The sequence below is a fragment of the Palaemon carinicauda genome, chromosome 20, assembly GCF_036898095.1.
Source record: "Palaemon carinicauda isolate YSFRI2023 chromosome 20, ASM3689809v2, whole genome shotgun sequence".
In the NCBI taxonomy this organism is placed as follows: domain Eukaryota; kingdom Metazoa; phylum Arthropoda; class Malacostraca; order Decapoda; family Palaemonidae; genus Palaemon; species Palaemon carinicauda.
The window spans coordinates 15027655-15035838 of record NC_090744.1 but is presented as its reverse complement, the minus strand read 5'-3'; the positions used below and the strand labels follow the sequence as shown (position 1 = coordinate 15035838).

The 8184-nt window shown below is 39.5% G+C and overlaps 1 pseudogene; it reads right to left on the bottom strand.

Annotated features, from left to right (window-relative positions):
- Positions 1-4641: 4641 nt before the first annotated feature.
- The window catches only part of LOC137659663 (piggyBac transposable element-derived protein 4-like), a 24406-nt pseudogene continuing 20863 nt past the window's right edge, over positions 4642-8184 (bottom strand).

The following is an 8184-nucleotide window of genomic DNA, read 5'->3' as shown; positions in this document are numbered from 1 at the left end:
GCGGTTGTTTATCACACATAATAAACAGGTTATGCAAAATATTAATATTTTAACCATTATAGCTTAGGATAGTAAGCTAGAAAGGAAATAGGAAAGACACATACTTGTGCCTCTTATCCAGCCAATTGCTGTGACCTCCCCCAAATATTAAAGTTTTTAGTTTCCTTATCAAGGCAAACTCAAAAGAGAAGGGTTCTAACCTCTAGGGATAGAGTAAGTATATACTAACAATGACCCTTCTTAAATTATTTAATATTCTGGGGTAAGTTATCAACTGGTTATTCATCAGTATATTGAAAGAATTCTTTCTTTCAATATAGAATTGGTCTCAACAATAGACTGTGCAAGGATACACAAGGTATGTTGGAAAATAACTACTGTATAATATATACCATAGTTTTCTGTCTGCAGTATACACTATAATGCAAATATACTGGCTACTGTATAATCATATACTATAGTTCAGCCGGCTTATTGCCGTCTAGGCTAGCACCTGGTGGCACGGTCTGGCTGGGTGGTAACTAGCGGCACCGGTCCAGCCGGCATGCCGCCAGCTGGGTTAGTACCTGACGGCACTAGCCGACAGAGGGAGAGAAAGCATGGAGTGAAGGGCTGCCTTATTAAAATGTATGTTTATAAAAAATAAGGGCGTAGGTATATAACTTTACTGCCTTCCTCCAGAATGAGGGTTCAAATGGAAGGGGAGAATGCATCATCCAGGCTTCCATCCAGCCACACAAGATCCGTTGCCAGTCGCTGCCGGTTTTAGGGATGTGGATGGCAGTCCAAGGGAGGACTGAAGAACACTCAACGGCAGAGAGGTCTCCCACCGGCAGCCGTCATAACCGGCACAACCTTTCTCGGAGCCTTGCGTCCATTAGGGAAACACAGAGTGGCTATTAAGCCGCCTATTTGGGAGCCCGGCTGGCGCTACGATCTACCCAGCAAGCGGGGTTGATTGTAGGATGACGGCCACAGTATTGCGATAGCTAGGCCATCACTAAAGGACAGAGAGGGGCAGGCAAAGGTTCCTATATCAAGTGTTAGGAGAAGGCGGCAGGATTGCTGCCACTTCCACACAAGGGTGAAACTTTGATTCAGTATTAGTGCCATCCTAGGCAGCAGAAGAATATCTATTTTTCAGTCTAGGGTCTGCCGAAACAGGACTATTCTTCTAGACCGCAGGGGAGAAGGTGGCGGCATTATACTACCACTTCAAGTGCAGCCATGAGAGGCTTAGCCTCCTATGCCAACAGCTCTAAGCCAGCATAAAGACTGAATACTCTGAGGTTCTGTTGAAAACCCAAGCTGGGATACTTGCCGGCAAGGGTGGGATACAGAAAACACTAGCCTTGTCAAGCCGGAGCTACAACTCTATGGCGAGACCAAGATAGGGTTGTCGCCTATGGCGGCACTCAGAGGGAAGGAGCGATTACCCTTAAATCTCCATAAGAGACGAGCATCGAGTTATATAAATAATTCAAGAAGATATACTATCTCCTGTTGAATTTATAAAACGATACACGAGAGTAAACGGGGATAATGTATGAAAGTATGCTAAAGCACCTAGGCTATGTAGCCTAGCACGGGCGAGATCTCGGTTACCTAAATCGCCGAAACTCTGACGTATACGATCGACATAAGGAAGAGGATATTTGTATGTATAATCATATCTTCACTAGTAAAATTGTGCCTAAATAGCTTTTGTAATTAATAATGCTATTAAAACCGGGAATTTCGTTCTTGCTGACTAAATAACACATGCATCACGAACGACAGCGCCCACATGGCGCCTCTGGTGACTGGCCAAGCTCCATAAACACATTAAATTAAACTAATTTCACTGTGAAACAGGAGCTAGAAATTATACACTGTAAAGATTAAATACTCAACTTTCCAGAGGCAGAAGAAGCGGGAGAATGCTTGATAAATCCTCTCAAGAACGTTCAAGAACGTTAGATAACAGGGAAAACCACTGTGTGAAATCGCTACCAAAGAAGGAATGAGTGCCATCTTGTAATAGTACGGGAGGAAGGGTAACCTAGATAACGGCTCCCCTTGAGTTTCACCACTCTTCCCCCTCGAAACGAAAACGCTATTCGGGGTGAAGATTGCCATGTGTCGTATCAAGATATACACCCCCTGATATTATGCGAAATCCTTAAGAGAAATTTTAAGGATATTCGTGCCAGGAGTTAGAATTCTGGAGACCTAAAGGTCAAGTCTCTGCTAATATCACTGTAGCCAAATATCCCTTAGAAAGCTACCAATAGGAACCTTCCATCAGGACAACATAGCTTGAGCACAAAAATACCTTATATAACATGTTTTATCAATGCAATATGATGCAATGTTGCGCTCAATACACATAACATTTGAGGTAATACAGTACATTATTTCAATAATACATAACAAAACCGTCTTGTAATTTCCGCAATATTGTAATTTTAGAATAAGAACAACTTCCATCTGTAAGATTATTTGATCAGGGAACAACAAACAATGTACAAACGATCTATAGAGGAGTTTTACAACCACTCTTCACTTGGGATGTGTTCAGCAATCCAACTGTTTTCTCTTCACTGCCTCCTTCCAATTCTTTTGTATGGTTAAGTGGGAAAATAAGACTGACTTTACATAAAGAGAACCAAAATAGGAAGAAAAACAGGTATAATAGCAGGAAGGGGTGGCATAAAGAAATTGGTCATCCCATTTGGAAGTCCTTGTCCCATCAGGGAGTCATATTCTTCTGCCGTGTCTGCTGGGCCAGGTGACATAGGAATTAATGGCTGGGGTGTGTTGTGGGTGGCATTGGTCATGAAGGTGGGGAGGGGGCCACTGGTGGCAGGTACCTGTCATGAGGTGGGGTGGATGCCAGAGGTGTTGCCAGGATTATGGAGGAACTTCCAGTTGTTAAGAGATACTCGTCCAACCTCGATGGTGGTTAAATTTCTGTAACATATGGTAGGGTTATGGCCAGTTTGATTTTAGATGCAGATGCGGTCACCAACAAGCAGTGGTGGCAGTCATTGGGTGCACTCTGATCAGGTGTTCATCAGGCGAACATGTCGCTTATGCATAGAATCTTCCCTTGCAGTTAGGAGTTTGCCCCAAGTTGTGTGGAGGTGGTAGTTTCCTGGCAGGACTGTGATGAAGTCGGCATGTGGTGGCCAAAGACATACATCACTGGGGAGAGCCTTGTCATAAGGTCTGGTGTGTTCCTGTATTGTAGAATAGTGTATTCAACAGTTTCTGTATCTAGGTCTCCATCCAGCCCTGTGTTATTTGTTATTAGGCACTTGATCATCTTCACCCTAGTTTTTGCCCTTTAATTGCTGTATGAGAGCACCAGTGAGGATTCGGTGGTGGACATCTTATGTCTATCACTATGAATTCTGGCCCACTGTTGGACAAGAACTCTTTGGGTATACCATATATGACAAAAGGAGGAAGAAGATTGTTTATTAGTTCTTCCTTCTCCCGGGGGATTTGGAGATAACCGAGTTCCGGTCAACAATCACCAAGTATTAGGCACCATTCTGAGTTAACCCTGGACAGGTAAACATCTAAATCGATAACGTAACAGGTAAACGTGTAGCGTATACGCTACCGCTTGTTTCAACTTCACTTGGTAGTTCTGGTAATGCATCTTTTTTATGAATTATTTTATACATATAATTCTAGCTATCTACGACCAGGATATACTCAATAAAAAACATGGAAGTAACTTAATGATTTTTTATTAACTGAGACCTGAAAACTTTTGTTGATTTTGAAAGACTACCACTCTCGGGGCCCTGGGAGCCTTTGTCCTTGCTACTTGATAAAAAACAGCCTAATCGTAATTTCTAGGAGTCCCTGAGTCATATTCAGTTGAAAAATAAACCTATTAGGTAGAAAACAGAAAAATCTGGAAAGAAAAAACAAGGGGGAAATTTTGAGTAACGGAAAAATGTTACATGTGACAAAAATATTTTTTTCTAATATGAATTATGAATTGAGACTGCTGAAAATTGTATACATAAAATTTGAATAATAGGTAAATAAGATGAGATATGAAAATCCTGAAATAAAAAAAGTTAACTATTTCTTAAAAAAATTTCAAAAAAATAACTAGCTCCAATAATGAATTTTCCTCTTTCATATTTACATTATTGCAGTCTATGTGACCTATAATATCCGAAAAATTATTGCTAGAATTGTAGAAAATATTAAGATAAAACAGAAAATAATGACTACTAACAATTCTGGGCTAAATTCGGTGCATTTTCAGTTGAAATATGAACCTCCTAGGCTAAAAACTGGAAAATCTGGAAAGAAAAGAAAAAGGGGGATATTTTTATTAACGAAAAACAAGTTACGTGACAAAAATATTTTTTTCTAAAATAAATTATAAACTGAGACTGATGAAAAATTGTATACATAAAATTTAAATAATAGATAAATAAGATGGTATATAAAATCCTGAAATTAAAAAAGTTAACTATTTTTTTTTCTTTTTAATTTTTCAAAAAAATAACTAAAGCCGATAATAAATTTTCCTCTTTCATATTACACTATTCCAGTCTATGTGACCTATAATTTCCGCAAATTATTGCTAGAGTTGCAGAAAACTTTAAGATAAAACAGAAAAAATGAATACTACCATTCTGGGCTACATTCACTGCATAGTGTCCTAATATGACGATGGCAAGAAGACTTTTTACAGTTGACACACAACAGCTTCGCCCTAGCTGTTGACGAACGAGGACAAATATGGCATCTTTGTCGCTTTTCTGTCTTCATTACATCTTCCTCTTGTGTTGCTTGGGGAGCTGTTGCATGGGGCAAATACACTTTGGATACATACTGCAAGATCCCTTTGAAGACCAGTCCGGGTGAGTCTGTAGTATGCCCAAGGACGACATGGATCCATCCCCAATTTTTCCCAAACTGACGTCGTGTGGCTTCTCTGAAGTTAGGTCTGTTGGAATATATTATGTATGCATTATTCACAATAATATTCAGAATGCCATAAAACAGACATCATGGCCATCTCCTTGTCTTTCGACTGCAAGATGTTGCCGCACACATATGGTCGAAGGTGTCCACTCCCCCTTTGGATGCATTGTAAAACATATGGACTTACGTTTTCTTTCCCTCGACGATTGGTGGCCTATGGTGAACTATAGATAACAGCTGAATCCTCTTGGTTGTGTTGGCTTTCTGGCAGAGCACTGTTACCTTATCTTTATAGTTGTATACGGGCACAGAATCGCCAAGGTTGATCTTCGCGTCCATAATTTCACATGGTACGTAAGGCTTTGGTCTGATTGTCGAACTAAATGCATGGAGGCTTCTTTCAGCTTGTGGGCTTAGGGCAAAGATGTAAACAAATTGTCCGTAGTTACTATACGCCCTGAACGCTGGAATGGCCTGATTAGTTCCAAAGTGAAGAACTCGCAAAGCGTGCCACTCTTCACCTTGTTTGCCATAGTCCCTTTTCCAAGGTATAGCATTGCATTACACATTTAATGACTCTCTGCATCACATGCTATCACCATCTTGATGCCGTACCTGTAAGAACAATAAAATCATTAAAATCATATATACAAAATCCAACACACAGACATACAGTATATATATATATATATATATATATATATATATATATATATATATATATATATATATATATATATATATATATATATACACACATATATATATATATATATATATATATATATATATATATATATATATATATATATATATATATATATATGTATGTATATATAAATATGACCCGATTTAGGTCGTATTAAGGGGGGTTCAACTTCACGTCTTGGGGAAACAAAGATAGAGACAATCCATGGCTAACACTATTATGAGAGAGGGTAGGATCATGCACAAATGATAGTCGAATTGTTAATTTTCCACAGCTGCTATATTCTATTTAAGCTACAAGGGCGGCCCTTAATTATCATTACGTTACTTTACTAAGAAAAAGTCCTCAGAGAAATGGTACTTGTTGGCACTCATTGCTGGCACCCGTGACCTGGACGTATAGGTCTAACCACTCAAGCCTCCCAACTCTAACTGACAAAAAACTATGGGCAGTTCAAGCGCCCACCTTGGCCTTTCTATGCCCTGATCGATGATTGGCTGTTTTGACCCGAAAGTCTTATGAGAACAAATAGAGAGAGATTTTGGTGACGCTAACTTTTAACGAACATTTTTTGAGTGCCCAAAAGCCAAGCCGATAACGACATTCTCAAAGTGGCACCCAGCCACATTATAACCGTCTTTCCTTTAACAAAGAAGACAGATCTGTTGACATTCACTTATTCCACACAGTAACAACCTGACTGTGCTTAGCTCACCACTCCCTTCCCAAATTTTTACGTCCCGTAAAATTCACACTTATCAGATTTTTTTTCTCAAAACAAATTTTTTTTCTCTCTTTTTTTTTCTCTCACTGAACACAAGCTTTCTTTTTCCACTAGATGTTGCTTTTGAGTACCATCCTCTTCGGGAGCATGCAACCATTAAAATTAAATACCTAACAATTCAAAGGGCCGGATGGCGTGTTACAATTGCAAGTTATACAAAGATGAATATCACGCCCACAATAGATCATACAGAAACACAAAATCAGGTTTAAATACATCGTCATCGAAATTTGGAGCACAAAATCAGAAAAATAATAATTTGTAAATGCAATAAAATTTCATAAGGACCAACAATCATTACATACACAAAATAAAGAAAATGATGAAAATTAAGAGAAATCAAAATGAATAACTTACAATCCCAGCACTCTTTGATACATTTACCATTATAAGGGAACCATTTCTAACCATCCGTGATACTGCAATAAAGAGCAAACTCAAACAGTGAATAATAATAAAAAGAAAAACATACTTATCAATAACCGAGCAATATTAATTCTCCTGAAAAAAACAAAACCATAAGTAATGATGTTCAATTTTCAGCCCATGATTAACAATTACCTGTAATGGTACTGAAAACTCCACAGAGAAATGATATTCTTTAAATACAGTATAACACAAACAATGGAAAACCATACATAAAACCATTGGTAATAGCAAAATTGGTACCAACACAAAATAATGAAATTTGAATTATTTCCAACATAACATAAATGCAACAGAAATTTCTCAGTATGATAAATGATATACTCGTGATATGCTTAGAACAAAACCAAAAATAACGAAACAAAATTTAATTCATCTTTTCACAAAACACTCGGAATGAACATACGTAAAAGACCTGATTTTTATGACTTCTATCACCTCGTGGTAGACATTATCTCAAGGCCCACGTTTTCTCGTACTCTCGTGCTTGAAGGACGGCACGGACACACGCTGTGTCTCTTCCTCACTTTCCTACCTGTCCCCTTGGGGAATGGACCTTTGACGTCCATATGCACTCCATTAAACTTAAAAGGTACTACCGACCATGTTCTGGCCCTTGGTACCACATGCTTGTGGTTACTCATTGAGTTACACACATGACATTTATTGATAAACCTAATTCCTTAAAAATACTGACACTCTTGCCATCCTTAGGGGAACTTCCTATACCCACATGCCACGCACAAGGTCTTACATCAATTACACAGATGACTTTCTCTACCAAAGGGGGAAGGAAAAACAACGATAGATCCAATTCCGTCTTCAATGAAGAACACACCCTTCCACCTGCGCAAAAAATCCGGGAAATTTGATCTCCTACCTCATTCATACACTCATTCGCAGAGCTCAGTCACGGGGGCATGTACTCTCTCTCTCTCTCTCTCTCCGTAGTTGTCAAGCTCTTCCCGTTTTCTATGCGCTCCATCCACAGGTCTACTTGAACCTAATTTCTTTCGTTGTCGTTCCTTCTGCTTTGCGTCGAGTTATTACATCTGTTCTTCGTCGTAGAGTCACTGAGCCCGTGTGTGGGCTCTGGCCGTGTTCCGCACCATACACTCCTACGTTTTGCGTGCATCCGTAACGAGCGGTTCTTCACCCTCGTTACACACATGATTCCACTTCTATTCCAAGACGGGAATAGCATTCCGACTTCCATAATCAGGAGCGGTGGTGAGGGGCTGCTGCTCCGCCCCTCCTCCTCCTTATTCCTCCCTGGGAAGACGAACTACCCTCGCTGGTAGGTGGGCATCCCCTACTGCTCACT